Source organism: Pseudophryne corroboree, chromosome 3 (assembly GCF_028390025.1).
Source record: "Pseudophryne corroboree isolate aPseCor3 chromosome 3, aPseCor3.hap2, whole genome shotgun sequence".
NCBI lineage: Eukaryota > Metazoa > Chordata > Amphibia > Anura > Myobatrachidae > Pseudophryne > Pseudophryne corroboree.
The window spans coordinates 389,242,569-389,258,907 of record NC_086446.1 but is presented as its reverse complement, the minus strand read 5'-3'; positions in this window follow the sequence as shown (position 1 = coordinate 389,258,907).

Below are 16,339 nucleotides of genomic sequence, written 5' to 3'. Positions count from 1 at the left end.
CTCTGTTTACCTTGCATCACAGCCAAAGAAACCTTCTGATTATTTATTTTATGTTGTTCTCTCATGAGCCAGAATTTATTTTCTGTCAATTAAATATACCTATTTTTTTTTTTTTATAGCTTTTTCCTTTGTTTATTACTATCCTAAATCATACCTAGTTTATTGGATAACTAGCTATATCCATCCACTGCATTTTAATGGAGACAAATGGCCTATGTAGATAAAGCGGACAGAGATAAAATACCAGCCAATCAGCCCCTAACTGCCATGTTACAGGCTGGGTTTGAAAAACAACAGTAAGGAACTGGTTGGTTGATACTTTATCACCATCCACTTTATCTCTCCCCAAGGCTTAGTACATAGGTGGACATGTACTTAGCAGTGATAAAAGTGGAGAAGTGAGCCAGTGGAGAAGTTGCCCATGGCAACCAATCAGCATTCATGTAACATTTATCATTTGCATATGATAAAGGGGAGCCCAGGAAGGGGCACCCTTTGCTTAACCAAGTTCAAGCACGCATTCAGTCAGTCAGCATCAGGTTCATACACGGCTGCAGCCAGTGACCAGTCAACAAAATAACCTTTGTAATAACTAGCCACACGTGTATATAGTGGAAAATAATAGAGCAGAGAGCTTTATTTCCTACCAGCAGTACATTATAAAGTGATACCAATTAACATATTGTGTCGTCGATTCCTGACACTAAGCTTAATCCTATTGGCTAATAAAACTTCTATCTTATACGTAATATGTTTGCCAACATCTATATTTTTTATATGTGCTCTTAAGTGGAATAACTAGGGGTTTTTTGCTAACTTCTAAACCTACATATGTCTGGTTATATTTTTACACCTGCTGTACCGCAAACTGACAAATACCCTTTGAAGCTCACATGTCTAGCTGCTGACATTATATTTCTGCTAGGAAATTACCGTAAAATATATCTTAGATAAAGGTCATAACTTCACAATGTGGGTTCAAACAAAATGCAGTGTCTGTACTTTTTCCTGTGTCAGATCTAAGTTGAAAACAATTTGAAACAGTTTGTCAGATGTCAATTATAAATGGAGTCTTACGAACAAATTTGGCTTCCATCTTTATCAACTTCCCCTCTTTGTTTCTAATTTTTACCTTTAATTTACCCTTCCTTTACCTGGTCATTGATTCTATAGGGACACCTACTTTCACAACTGGTGTACCATAAGGGCACTCCAGGCATGGGCTAGTCCATTCAACATCCCTATGCTCGGGCAGAACCAATGTTCCCTATTCTCTTATCCCTAACCACAAGAGAAAGTTCATAAAGGAGAAGCGTTTTCTGAAGATGAGATCGTGATAATGTTCATAGTCCTTGCTCAATAGTTCTTGAAAGTCTTTTTGACTCAATATTGTGACAGCAATGTTTCTTTAGATTACGTCATCATAACAGTAGGGACAGCTTCTGAGTATCTTGTATGGCAGCTTTCACAGTAGTGTGATGTGGAGTTATATATTATAGCTCTTCCAATAAGTTTCATATAAATTGGTTGCGGTTTAGCAGTTTCAGCAATGCCTTAGGTAGAAAAACATTTTAGTGTCAGTATTCACATAATAAGCCTTAAAATATGCAATTAATAGCAAAACAAGTCCCTTAGCAACAATAGATAATATTCCTGAAAAGCAATTGGTTGTATAGTGTTTATAAAACCAAGAAAAGAAAGAATCTGGAAATACACTGGTATAATTATGATTAGTAGCAAACTGATATCTCAACTGTATTACTTCATTTATCTTTTCATTAATAATATCCTTTGGGTTAGTATCATTAGTTAAATAAGTGCAACATTTAACTACATATACAGTTTGTAACGTGACACAATAGCCTGCAGATACAGTAAACAATTGATGACAACTGTTTATATTGGTCCTGTTTTACATTCAATGACTAGCATCTTCTATGCCTATTTGTCTTTACCTGGGTAATTGTTGACATCCTATGTGTATTCCCTTTTGTTCTGTTATTTTTGGCATAGTTACTGATTATTGCACTATCACTTGACTCCTCATATAAGTAAGATTCAATCATTACTGTTTATATAAGAATAATCATGCTAACAAGAAGAACTAAGTAACACATTATATATCCCCCAGACCCTTATATGGCCTGGGGCCTATTAAATTGTATCTATATATTTTGATTATGTATCGTGATTGGATAATACTTCCTTTGTCACTTTCTTGCAATGAGATGCGTTTATTTATGAGTTTCTTTCACTCAACGTGACTGAAGTGGCGGTAGTCAACAGAACTTAAAACGGTTCTTTGAATTTGGGTTCAAGAGACTTTCTTTTTCTTAGTGACCACCCAATCACCTTGCTTTAGTTCATGTGAGTCTTGGGAACAGTTGGTGTCTGGAATAGAATCAAAAACTTTGCCGTGCAATTTGGTTAGTTGCTGTTATATATGCATTACATAATAAGTTAAGTTACCATGCTCATGTTGCTGTTGCTGTGGAAAATAGCATACTGTCCTAGCAACAATACCAAAATAAGATTTCATATGGTATTAACCCATGCTTTTCACTTGAAGTAGAACAAAGCAATGGGTAAACCTTCTAGCCATGTTTTGCCTGTTTCTGTAACTTATTTTTATAGCTTTAGTTTTAAGGTAATAGATACATTTTTCTACATGTTTACTACTTTGCCTATAGGGAGTGTAAAAGGCCTGAGTAACACCTAAATCTGACAGAATTTTGCCTAATACTTCTCCTGTGAAATGGGTACCTCTGTTGCTTTCAATAACTTAAGGTACTCCATATCTACATATTACTTCTTGCATTAACTTCTTTGCAACTGTTTTTGGCGTTTGCTGCTTTACAATGCCAAGCTTCAACCCAATTTGAGAATAGGTCTTTGCACACAAGTACATTTTTATACCCAGAACATTTAGGTAACTGGATAAAGTCTATTTGTAATCGCTGAAAGGGGTAGCAGATTTGCGGGGTACTTTTTGCTGGTACCTTCACAACCTTTCCTGGGTTGTGTAAAGCACAAGTTACACACCCTGCAACATAAGCCTGTGCTGCCTGTGTGAAACCTGGTGCCACCCAATGCTGGTTCAGAATCCTCACCATTGCATCTCTTGATTGGTGAGTTTTTTTATGCAATATTTGTGCTAAGACTGGGTAAAGTGAGCGTGGTAAACAGATACGGTTCTCCACCATCCACCTGTCACCGTGTATTCGCCCACCTAATTTTTCCCAATCCTTTTTCTCCTTGCCTAAGGCCTGTGCTTGTAATTTGCACAATAACTGTAAGTCTAATGACTCTGGTGTGACAGTTAACATCACCTGAGTGTCTGGCAGAGGCTGGACTGCTGCAGCTTTTGCAGCCTGATCAGCTAGAGCGTTTCCTCTGACCTCTGCAGTATCCTCTTTAGTGTGTGCTTTGACCTTTATAACTGCTAATTTCTTTGGCAATTGAAAGGCAGCAAATAATGCCCTAATACAGTCTGCATGTTTTATTGGTTTTCCTGAAGAACCTATAAAATCTTTGCTCTTCCAGATAACTGCATAGTCATGGGCAATACCAAAGCAGTACCTTGAGTCTGTATAAACGTTAACTGTTTGACCTTCAGCATAAATACAGGCTGCTATCAGTGCCCTAAGCTCTGCCTCCTGGGCTGAACTACCTGATGGCAAGGGTTCCTGAATTAAGATGTCTGTCTCTGTGGTAACTGCAAAACCTGTATGAGGTTCCCCATCCACATAGTACCTGGAGCCATCCACAAATAAATGTAAATCTGCATTTAGTAGAGGATGTTCCTGTATTTCTGGTGTACTTGCGGCTTCAAGGGTCATTAACTCTATACAATCATGTTCTTGAGCGTATAGAAATCGAAAAATTTGATTGGTTTTCTGTGCCTGTCACTGTCATTTCATCATCACTTGCACCATTCCCCTCTTTTGAAACCAGCGGCAATAATGTAGCTGGGTTCAAAGAAGTACAACGCTTGATAGTGACATTGGATGGTGTAAGCAATGCTACTTCATATTTGGTTAGTCTAGCAGCAGATAAATGTTTAGTCTGCGCTTGGTTCAGAATTTCAGTCACTGAGTGAGGCACCTGTATAGTTAAGGGATGACCCAGAACAATATCAGCAGCTTTGTTTAACAATAACGCTGCTGTTGCTACTGACTTGACACATGGTGGTGCTGCCCGTATGACTGGGTCTAACTGTACTGAGTAATACGCTAGGGGTCGCTGTTTGTCACCATGTACCTGCGTTAATATTTTTTTTTTTTTTTTTATGGCCTGAAATTTCACAACAAAACAAATTGAAAGGCCTTGCATAATCAGGAAGTCCTAATGCTGGTGCTGATAAAATGTCTGTTTTTAGCTGACAAAAAGCATTTAGCTGTTCTTGTGTTATGAGTAATGCACCGTGTACATTTTGTCCCTTTAGGGCATCATATAACACTAGTAGTTTTTGTGATGCGCCTACAATTTACTCTTTGCAATAAGTGATCAGTCCTAAAAGGGGGTGGTCTTCTGTTTGCCGGCGGTCGGGCTCCCGGCGCTCAGTATACCGGCGCTGGGAGCCCGACAGCCGGAATACCGACAATTATTTTCCCTCGTGGGGGTCCACGACCCCCATAGAGGGAGAATAAAATAGTGTGGCGCGCGTAGCGCGCCACCGTGCCCGTAGCGTGGCGAGCGCAGCGAGCCCGCAAGGGGCTCATTTGCGCTCGCCAAGCTGTCGGTAAGCCGGCGGTCGGGCTCCCGGCGCTGGGATGCTGGTCGCCGGGAGCCCGACCGCCGGCCAGCCGTAGTGAACCCCTAAAAGGATATGAGTTTGAGGAGGTTTAATTTTTGAAATAATTTTCCTCCTTTTTGTAGTGATATGCTTACTATAAGCAGAAATGCAGTGTACCAGAAATTGTACTTTGTCTGGTGTATATTGTAACTTATTTCTATGTACCCTACATTTCTTTTTTTAATATATGAATAGCAATAAGTCTTGACATTTGGGTTTTATTTAAAAATACCTTACACTTGTTGTTCTTTTGATGGCATCATATAAAACTTAGTTTTCTGTGATGCCCTTGGAATGTATTTTGTACAATAGGTGATTAATTTTTGAAATGACTTAAGCTGTTGTAAGGTGCGTCATAGAGATATTTCTAAAATAAACCTCCCTCCTTTACTGTTATATGCCGAGCATCAGCAGTAATGCAATGTTAATGTATGTTCACCTAACATCTTTTAGAGGTATTATTTATGCATTGTTACAGTTTACAGTTACAATCTTGATTTTATACCATGTAAATGTAATTGTATCATGAGGGCAGACTTTTATCTTAGGGGTATGGACTATGACTACAGTTCTGCCCACTTCTCATACCTAGTTTACCTCATCACTTGGCCCCACCCCTTGTATTAGTTACCCAAACACTTCCTGATTCTCTGGCATTTCATTACACACTGTAACTGGAACAGTAACGAGCTGTACATTAAAGAAAATATTTTCTTACATCTGTAACATGTTTCTAATTATCTACCTATGAACTGTTACTGTTTTAGACACAGAGATAATAATTTTACTGTGGAGATTTTTTTAATACAAATACATGTTATATTTTTAGTCTTATGACAGCCCTTTGCTATTGGCTGGGGCAATATTCATTTGGCCACAACACATTTCATTATACTTATCCAAAACTTTATATTAAGAGAATACTATTTTACACACACAAATAAAACACTGAGAGTGAGCCAGCACTCTCCCAACTCCGAACAGGGGTTGGCTGGAGTTTAATAATAAACCATTAGAACTTACATAATACATTATATTACACACTTCCATTGAAGTCTACAAATCATTTGTAGCCACTGATTAAATACATATTTACCAATGTAATTTACAGACTATATATTTTGCTATTCTGTGGCACAAATTGACAGAAAAGTGCAAACACACTGATTACAATTTATGAATAATTTCTTTACACAATTTGATAAGCATGCAGTTTCAGAGACAAAAGCAGCCTGAAACTGAGACTTTTGGACCCCAGTTTTACTTAATGACGGACCAGACCAGCCCACATGGGAAGGCAAAAAAGAAGTAAAGAATAGATTACTACCAGCTGGTTTTATGTTTGCATTTCCATGCCACCTGAGTCCAATTGTCCATCACTAAGCAGGATCCAGAAAACTTATAACCCTTTTTGGATTTTATTTCTAGGTTTAAATTATTTTTAATTTTTTTTTTTACATGTTTAATGAATTTCATAAATTGTTGTTTAACATCAGGGAGTTCTGTAACTGTTATGTTAACAGTTCTGAATTTTTTTATATCATGCAGTGGTTCAGCGCAACTCTTGGCGCACTGGATTAGGTCCGTCAGCAGCTACACCAGGTGTGACAGCATCTTATGTGTACACCGGATATAGTTTGCAGGGACCAAATTTTTAAGTAAATTATACACTGGAGGTGCAGATGCCAAGCTTGAGACCATACATAAAAAAAAATTTTGGAGACATTTTTGGTTTCTTGACATTACATGCTGTACAATTTTTAGTCTACCAATATATTAGTCTGTGGCATGCACATCTTCAGGTATAATTAGTAGGTCTTTTATTTTTTTAACACTGGCAACCATTTACTGATTAACTTTTTAGATTTTAACAGATTTTTTTTAACATTTGGTTCTTTACAGGGCTTACATTTATAGGACCAAGGTGTTTGACTAATTGGACATAGTGTATCATTTGGTGGGTTACAATGTCTACAATTTGGACATGCCCAGTACGGACACCCTTTGGTTTTCTTGGGACCTATATGTATCATTGTTTCCTGTCCAGATATGTCTGCATCTTTAAAATCATCCATATTAATTAGAGCCATTTGTTCTTGAGTTTGTCCTAACTCTTCTAACTTTTTCTTATACCGAAGTAATTTACCTGTTTTAATCCACAAATCAAGACTCTGTTCCAGATTATTATCCTTCACATATCTCCCATAGGTTACTTCTAATTTGTTTCAACCTATCCGGGTCTAGTGCCATTAGTAGTCACTTTTGCCCATTGAAACAATCGTCTCATACCCTTCAAGCATTGCTCACCATGTACATTCTTCATAATGTCCATGGCACTCCGAGGTGCTTCATCCGAAGGATAAGTATTTGTATTTCCCAACACTTATGGCCAGTAAGTATTCAATAAAATCCGGGAAACATCAGTAGCCTGGATCTAACGGATCCTCAGAGATATAACTGTGAGGAAAATTGCCTGAAACAGAGGTGATCTGTAACCAATTTTTACCTATGTTACTATCCTTTGGAATGAAATGACATCTCATTAATATGAACACATCATCTGTGTTTTCTCTATTTTCCCAAACCCCTTCTTCTGCGGTATACACTATGGCTTTTAAAATAAATGAATATCCTTCTCCTAACTTATGTATGATAACTATGCAGACACAATCCTGACAGGAAATTTAACTTGCATTCAGTGCTCGCAGCAGTCTGTGGTTACAGCTCACGGAAGAGAGAGTAAAAAAAAAAAATTTTAAACGGCTTCCGTTCCTGTTTTTTTCCTTAAACTCTGTACGCTATAATTTTTAAAGCGACAGGACGTACTGTATAATACAACCAAAGTATGCAAGTCAGATGCAATGATATTCTACCGTGAGTACAATTTAGACTCTTATATTGTGTACAATATATTGTTCTGAACCTTCCAATTCAGACAGTATATCTGACCAATCCTTTCCAATATCTCTTACTTTAAGAATAAAATTACAACCTATTAGTACAAAAATGTTAAACCCCTCTTCCCACGGTTCAGAGAATAAGGGTGATTCTCCTGGATTACAAATATAATGTTAATAAAATTTCTGATTGTGGTGTGCCTTTACTAAGAGTACTACACACTTACAAAGGGGACATGTCTGTTTCATAACTCTGACTTATTTCTAGAGTCTTTTTACAATATCCTACACATATAGACTGCAGTAACACAAACTTAAACTACATTTTAAATCTCAATATAAGACAAAACAAGACAGTGGTCGCAGTAACGTTTAGTGTAACAACCCATCAGTTGGTTATATGCAGACACACTCTAAATACTCAGAATGAATTTACTTCCACATTCATTCATTGTTACGCCTTTATAACACATATATAAGCACATACTGTATAAGCAAGAGATAGAATGAAAATGAGAAAAACCTGTTTACTGAGTGAACTTTGTGCGTACGATCCCGATGCCTGTCTCCCAGCAGAGCAGATTGGATAGTTAATGGAATGAGAGTCTACAGAGAAATATCTCTACGTACCATGCATGGGTTTTGAGTCTCAGTCCAGGAACCGTCCGCTCAGTCGTCCGCTGTTCAACAGGTGATGTGGGATCTCGGTGGGACCTCCATATTGATAAAGGGGAGCCCAGGAAGGGGCACCCTTTGCTTAACCAAGTTCAAGCACGCATTCAGTCAGTCAGCATCAGGTTCATACACGGCTGCAGCCAGTGACCAGTCAACAAAATAACCTTTGTAATAACTAGCCACACGTGTATATAGTGGAAAATAATAGAGCAGAGAGCTTTATTTCCTACCAGCAGTACATTATAAAGTGATACCAATTAACATATTGTGTCGTCGATTCCTGACACTAAGCTTAATCCTATTGGCTAATAAAACTTCTATCTTATACGTAATATGTTTGCCAACATCTATATTTTTTATATGTGCTCTTAAGTGGAATAACTAGGGTTTTTTTGCTAACTTCTAAACCTACATATGTCTGGTTATATTTTTACACCTGCTGTACCGCAAACTGACAAATACCCTTTGAAGCTCACATGTCTAGCTGCTGACATTATATTTCTGCTAGGAAATTACCGTAAAATATATCTTAGATAAAGGTCATAACTTCACAATGTGGGTTCAAACAAAATGCAGTGTCTGTACTTTTTCCTGTGTCAGATCTAAGTTGAAAACAATTTGAAACAGTTTGTCAGATGTCAATTATAAATGGAGTCTTACGAACAAATTTGGCTTCCATCTTTATCACATACTATAAAAGTATACAGAGCAGCTGATTGGTTGCCATGGGCAGCTTCTCCACTGGCTCACCTCTCCACTTTTATCACTGCTTAGTACATGTCCCCCAAAATCCCAACTGCATTGTTTGCCTTAATACAGCATCTCATCTCAGTAAAAGTGCAATCTAAAATCATTAAAACTATGTTTATTTCAAAATATTTTTATTAGTTTAGTGTTCCTTACAATAAGATTTACTCAGCAAAGAAACCTTGTCTAATAATGGCAGTGGACTAATTATGAAACAAAAATTGTGGACATCCATCCAAAGTCATTTGCTTAATTTGTCTGTCCAAGAAAAGTTTGCACTGCACCTGGTACCATTTGAACAATAATGAGGTGCACTAGATGGTACCATTTGAACAATAATGAACAATAATGAGGTGCACTAGCTGGTACCATTTGAACAATAATGAGGTGCACTAGCTGGTACCATTTGAACAATAATGAACAATAATGAGGTGCACTAGCTGGGGATCCGTTCAATTTGCCAGCTGTCAGGATCCCAGTAGTCAGGATACCAATGCCGGAATCCCGCCAGCCGGAATCCCGGCAAAACAGGACTATTCCCACTTATGGGTGTTAGCGACACCCATAGAGTGGGAATAGATCCTTTGGCGAGCGCAGCAAGCCACCAAGCCCGCAGGGGGCCAGTGCAGGAAGCCTGCAACGGGACTCTTTGCGCTCACCTTGCTGCCGGCATACCGGCGGCCGGAATGCTGCTGTCGGTATATTGACAGCCAGCTGGTAAATTGTATGTATTCCACTAGTTGCACATAACTGCTACAAGAAGCAGTGTTCTTGGATGATTGAAATTTGCTGATGTTCCCAAACTAACCCAGTCATCATATGTCACATGAACATTATGAGTTCATGGGTGGGATTTATCAAGTTTCACAAATATATTCAGCTCATATTTGCCAGCATGCTAGCATTTTGCATTGCCGGTATGCATAAATACTTACCCACTGGGACAGCTCTTCAACTATAGAGCTGTCACAGTGATACAAAGAATTCTGGGTTTGTGACCTGGTGGTTCAAATGCGCATGCATGGTCAACGTCCTACACATTGCAAACCAAAGGGAATGGAGATGGATCCTTCAGATCCCTCTCTGGTGATCTTTTGCAATAAGAAGCCCATTGACTTTTAAACGCAATGCCATATATGCAGTGTCGGACTGGGACGTGAAGGGCCCACCGGGGGAATGCAGTGATAGGGGCCCATACTTAGGGGTGTGGCAAGCCTACAAAGGGGGTGTGGCCAGCCTCCACAGAGGCTTGAAATACACAATAGTTTATTGCAGTGTAATGCAACATGTCTGCCATGTATAATACAAGTGCATAGTCTGGAACCTGATCCCTAGAGGAATGAGTGGGTACTCAGGCAGTGGGGCCTACCGGTGGTTTCCCTGGTACCCCTGTGGGCCAGTCTGACCCTGCATATATGAATGGACCCAAGCTCTGGAAAGTTACACTATTTAGGAGCTTGCCTCACACCCATAAAATGCTTAGAGGACTGCTGTGCTGTTGGTTTGCGGCAGAGATCTCATATCTGCTGCGGACCATTTTAATACATATGAAGTTCAATATGTACTGCAGTAAAAGAAAGTTTTTACGACACTTTAATGCTTGATACATTCCGCTCCATGTGAGACACCAATTAAAAGCAAAACTTGTACTGGAAAAGGATTTGCGTTAACAAGAATCATTCAGAAACTTATGTTTCAAAACCGATGTATCAAAAATAATGATTATTACCTGATTTATTTTATATTATTACCTTTATTTATATAACATCACAAATTGTACAATGTACTGCCCTATCTAACTCATACAAAACATACAATACACTGAAACATAAGCCCCGTACACACTGGGCGACACACTAGACGATATGAATGATAATGATCTTCTTTAAAAAGATCTATTGTTTATACTATCTAGCGTGTATGCCTGAATAATGAACGATATCCGCAACCACAGCTCGTTCTCGTTCAGGCATTATCTACAGAACATGCAGCTTAACGTTAACTATATAATTGAGCTGCATGTTCCGTGAGTGCGGGAAATGAAGTCAATGAACGATATCGTTCATCAATATCGTTCAGTGTGTGTGCACTGACAAACTCACCTAATTAGCAGCAGCGATATAGAGCTGATTGCTAACTAGGGGAGGTTGCCCAGTGTGTACCTCCTGGCTATAGATATCAAGTCCAGTATATTCAATTGTTTGCTTAGTTTACTATAACAGTCCATCTGCCAACATATGTTACCCACTTTCATTGGGCACATATACCACCATCAACCAGAAGGGATAAAAAAAAAAAGTGTAGTATTTCTGGATGTCAAACCAAGACTCCTGCTTTCCATTAGCTGTGGGGTATGAAAGGGAAGACTCACCCCTGGAAACTCATATTTTTGGCCCTGTTCCTGCATTTTGTCTGCCTGTTGAAGTTGGCTTCCTGAGGTCTGGAGATAATGGTCATCATCTGTGTTTAACAAATGTTTTTAATCAATCAAGAATTAGATGAGTAGAGTATCTCTCTCTCTCCCTGAGAGTGTGATGTGGTTAGTGTATGAGTTGAGCAGCCAATCATTGACAGTGCGGACAAGCAGGGAGTTAATGTTGAAAGAGATAAAGGGGGTAATTCCAAGTTGATCGCAGCAGGAAATTTTTTAGCAGTTGGGCAAAACCATGTGCACTGCAGGGGGGCGGGGGGCAGATATAACATTTGCAGAGAGAGTTAGATTTGGGTGGGTTATTTTGTTTCTGTGCAGGGTAAATACTGGCTGCTTTATTTTTACACTGCAATTTAGATTGCAGATTGAACTCACCACACCCAAATCTAACTCTCTCTGCACATGTTATATCTACCTCCCCTGCAGTGCACATGGTTTTGCCCAACTGCTAAAAAATTTCCTGCTGCGATCAACTTGGAATTACCCCCAAAGTCAGAAATGCAGAAGTCAGAAATGCAGAGGGGGAGAGAAATGGCTGAAACTTGGCTTATAGATGAAGACAAGTTTGGCTGTCATTGAGTAGTATGCAGATTGGCATTTGGCAGAGCTGCGAAGTGGAAGCAGAGTGGGGTAAAAATATTGATTTAATGAAAATATGCATTCTGTATATTGTATTCCCCTTTCATTCAGCACAGGAAATTACTTATAAAACTATAAATAACAAAATAAACAGTATAATCTATAGTGTTAACAACTGCCTTTATTCTGATTCTGATTGCTTGAAAGGGATTCGTCCATTATTTTTCATTTATGAAATTATTATATATTCCCGTTTCCCCTACATTAGATGAAAAATAACATTATTTCTATTTTCTTTGTTTCTGTGATTTGACCCTCATTTAAATCCATCAGCTATTGCTGCTTGCAGAATGCAGTCGTACTTTGAAAGAATGGAAAGGTGAAATCACGTGTTTGCCAGCCACTCAGGTTACTTCATAATACAAGACCGAATCAAAAGACTTTTTCAAAATTGTTGGGACCCCAATAGCTACGTTTTTTTTTATAATTAATTTTACTTGACTTAATCATATGCTTTTTAAAGTTCTTATATTGACATTGTCCCTCATTCCGAGTTGTTCGCTCGCAAGCTGCTTTTAGCAGCATTGCACACGCTAAGCCGCCGCCTACTGGGAGTGAATCTTAGCTTAGCAAAATTGCGAACGAAAGATTCTCAAAATTGCGAATAGAAATTTCTTAGCAGTTTCTGAGTAGCTCGAGACTTACTCAGCCATTGCGATCAGTTCAGTCAGTTTCGTTCCTGGTTTGACGTCACAAACACACCCAGCGTTCGCCCAGACACTCCCCCGTTTCTCCAGCCACTCCCGCGTTTTTCCCAGAAACGGCAGCGTTTTTTCACACACTCCCATAAAACGTCAAGTTTCCGCCAAGAAACACCCACTTCCTGTCAATCACAGTACGATCACCAGAACGAAGAAAAAACCTTGTAATGCCGTGAGTAAAATACCAAACTTCTTAGCAAATTTACTTGGCGCAGTCGCACTGCAGACATTGTGCATGCGCATTAGCGACTAATCGCTCCATTGCGGAAAAAAAATAACGAGCGATCAACTCAGAATGACCACCATTGGGGGTAATTCTGAGTTGAACGCATCAGCAATTTTGTTAGCAATTGGGCAAAACCATGTGCACTGCAGGGGGGGCAGATATAACATTTGCAGAGAGAGTTAGATTTGGGTGGGTTATATTGTTTCTGTGCAGGGTAAATACTGGCTGCTTTATTTTTACACTGCAATTTAGATTTCAGTTTGAACACACCACACCCAAATCTAACTCTCTCTGCACATGTTATATCTGCCCCTCCTGCAGTGCACATGGTTTTGCCCAACTGCTAAAAAAAATTCCTGCTGCGTTCAACTTGGAATTAGGCCCTTGGGGCCTAATTCCAAGTTGAACGCAGCAGGAAATTTTTGGTGTCAATTCCAGATTTATGCTGTCTGCTGAAATACTCTGTGCTGCTGTCCAGCCCCAAAGGTTGCTAGGGGTGTCTTAGCCCCACAGTGTTTGTTCACAGATTGTAAGTCATATGTGTACGAAGTTTGGGGTAAATTGCTCCAGGCATTCCAGAGTTATGCTGTCTACTGAAATACTCTGTGCTGCTGTCCCACCCCTATGGGTGCTAGGGGTGTTTTACCCCCACAGTGTTTGTTCCCAGATTGTAAGTCATATGTGTGCCAAGTTTGGTGTAAATTGCACCAGGCATTTCGGAGTTATGCTGGAATATACATATACACATCACATACATACATACATACATACATACATACATACATACATACATACATACATACATACATAAAACTGGTTCTTAGCAAGCACCTGGGACCTAAGGAAAGTAGGAAAACTGCCAAATTTCAAGATTGTAGGCCTTATGGTTTAAAGATTTCATGATGAGTCAATCCATACCTCCCAACTTTTCATTCTCCTAAAGAGGGACACACGCGCGGCACAGCGTGCTCCCGGAAAAGGGGGTGTGGTCTAAGAAAAGGAGGCATGGCTTCGCTGAAGGACTCGCGATCGTAAGCCACGCCCTGGTTTCGTCACTGAGGGGGTATGCCCAGCGCTCTGTGAGCCGCTGCCATGCCCCCTCTCCCTCTGACTCCAGTGAATAATATATACATTATATATATATATATATTAGTGATGAGCGGGTTCGGTTCCTCGGAAACCGAACCCCCCCCGAACTTCACCCATTTTACACGGGTCCGAGGCATACTCGGATTCTCCCGTATGGCTCGGTTAACCCGAGCGCGCCCGAACGTCATCATCCCGCTGTCGGATTCTCGCGAGATTCGGATTCTATATAAGCAGCCGCGCGTCGCCGCCATTTTCACTTGTGCATTGGAAATGTTAGGGAGAGGACGTGGCTGGCGTCCTCTCCGTTTATTAATCTTGATGCAAATATTTGTGCTTATTGCTTAATTGTGGGGACTGGGGAGCAGCTGTATTATATAGGAGGAGTACAGTGCAGAGTTTTGCTGACAGTGACCACCAGTATACGTTGTCTGCCTGAAAAACACTCCATATCTGTGCTCAGTGTGCTGCATATATCTGTGCTCACACTGCTTTATTGTGGGGACTGGGGACCAGCAGTATTATATAGGAGGAGTACAGTGCAGAGTTTTGCTGACAGTGACCACCAGTATACGTTGTCTGCCTGAAAAACACTCCATATCGGTGCTCAGTGTGTTGCATATATCTGTGCTCACACTGATTTATTGTGGGGACTGGGGACCAGCAGTATTATATAGGAGGAGTACAGTGCAGAGTTTTGCTGACAGTGACCACCAGTATATATAGCAGTACGGTACGGAAGGCCACTGCTCTACCTACCTCTGTGTCGTCAAGTATACTATCCATCTAGATTCTATACCTGTGGTGCATTTTAGTTTTGCAGTTTGCTGACAGTGACCACCAGTATATATAGCAGTACGGTACGGAAGGCCACTGCTCTACCTACCTCTGTGTCGTCAAGTATACTATCCATCTAGATTCTATACCTGTGGTGAATTTTAGTTTTGCAGTTTGCTGACAGTGACCACCAGCAGAGCCGGATTAAGGGGGGGTCACAGGGGGTACATTACCCTGGGCCCCCCTGCTGCTAGGGGCCCCACAGTACAGTGTGCAGCTGCAGTGCAAAGTACACCGCAAGCTGCATAAAGTCCAAAGAAAGCAGAGGGAGAGGGCAGAGGGGTGGAATCCGAGCCGGGGGCGGGGCTACACGGCACTGCTTTCAGTTTCACTGCAGGCAGCATGTGAGAGGAGGGAGGAGAGAAGGCAGTAGGAGCAGCTACAGACATGTGCCCACGGCCCACCCAGTCAGTGTGTGATAGTGAGGTAAGAGGGAGGAGAGGAGCACTCTACAGTATATGTATAATATGGGTATAAGTGTGTGATTGATTGTGGTAGGTGTATATACAGTATGTCTCTGACTGTGTGTGACAAATGTATATATGTGTATAAGTGTGTGACTATGGGAATGTATGTGTCTGTGTGAATGTATGTGTATAAGTGTGTAACTGTCAGTGTGTAACAGTATATATGCTTGTGTATACGTGTGAGACTGTATGTATGCTTATATGTGTTTATATATATATACTGTATATATGTGTGTGTGTGTATATATATATATATATATATATATATATATTGTGTGTGTGTGTGTGTGTGTGTGTGTATATGTACATGAGTATGAACGCATGCATTTCCTGCCAACCATCACGTTTTGGTGGGACCGTCCTGTTTTTCGGAAACTGTCCCACCTGTGGGCTGGAGAAAAGGTAGGGAGGGATCGCTCCCACCTGCTGTGTGCATGATGCTGGGGGCAGCACAGCAGCTGGTTAAGTGATGTGCATGCCCCCTGCGTGAAGTGAATTTTTTGCGTGACGTGTGTCCATGCTCCTTGTTTATGTACACGCAGAAGGCTTGTGCACTATGGTGGTCATTCCGAGTTCGCTCGCTAGCAGTTTTTAGCAGCCGTGCAAACTCTATGGGAGTGTATTTTAGCTTAGCAGAAGTGCGAACGAAAGGATCGCAGAGCGGCTACAAAATTTTTATGTGCACTTTTAGAGTAGCTCAAAACCTACTCAGCGCTTGCGATGACTTCAGACTGTTCAGTTCCTGTTTTGACGTCACAAACACGCCCTGCGTTTGCCCAGCCACGCCTGCGTTTTTCCTGGCACGCCTGCGTTTTTCTGAACACTCCCTGAAAACGGT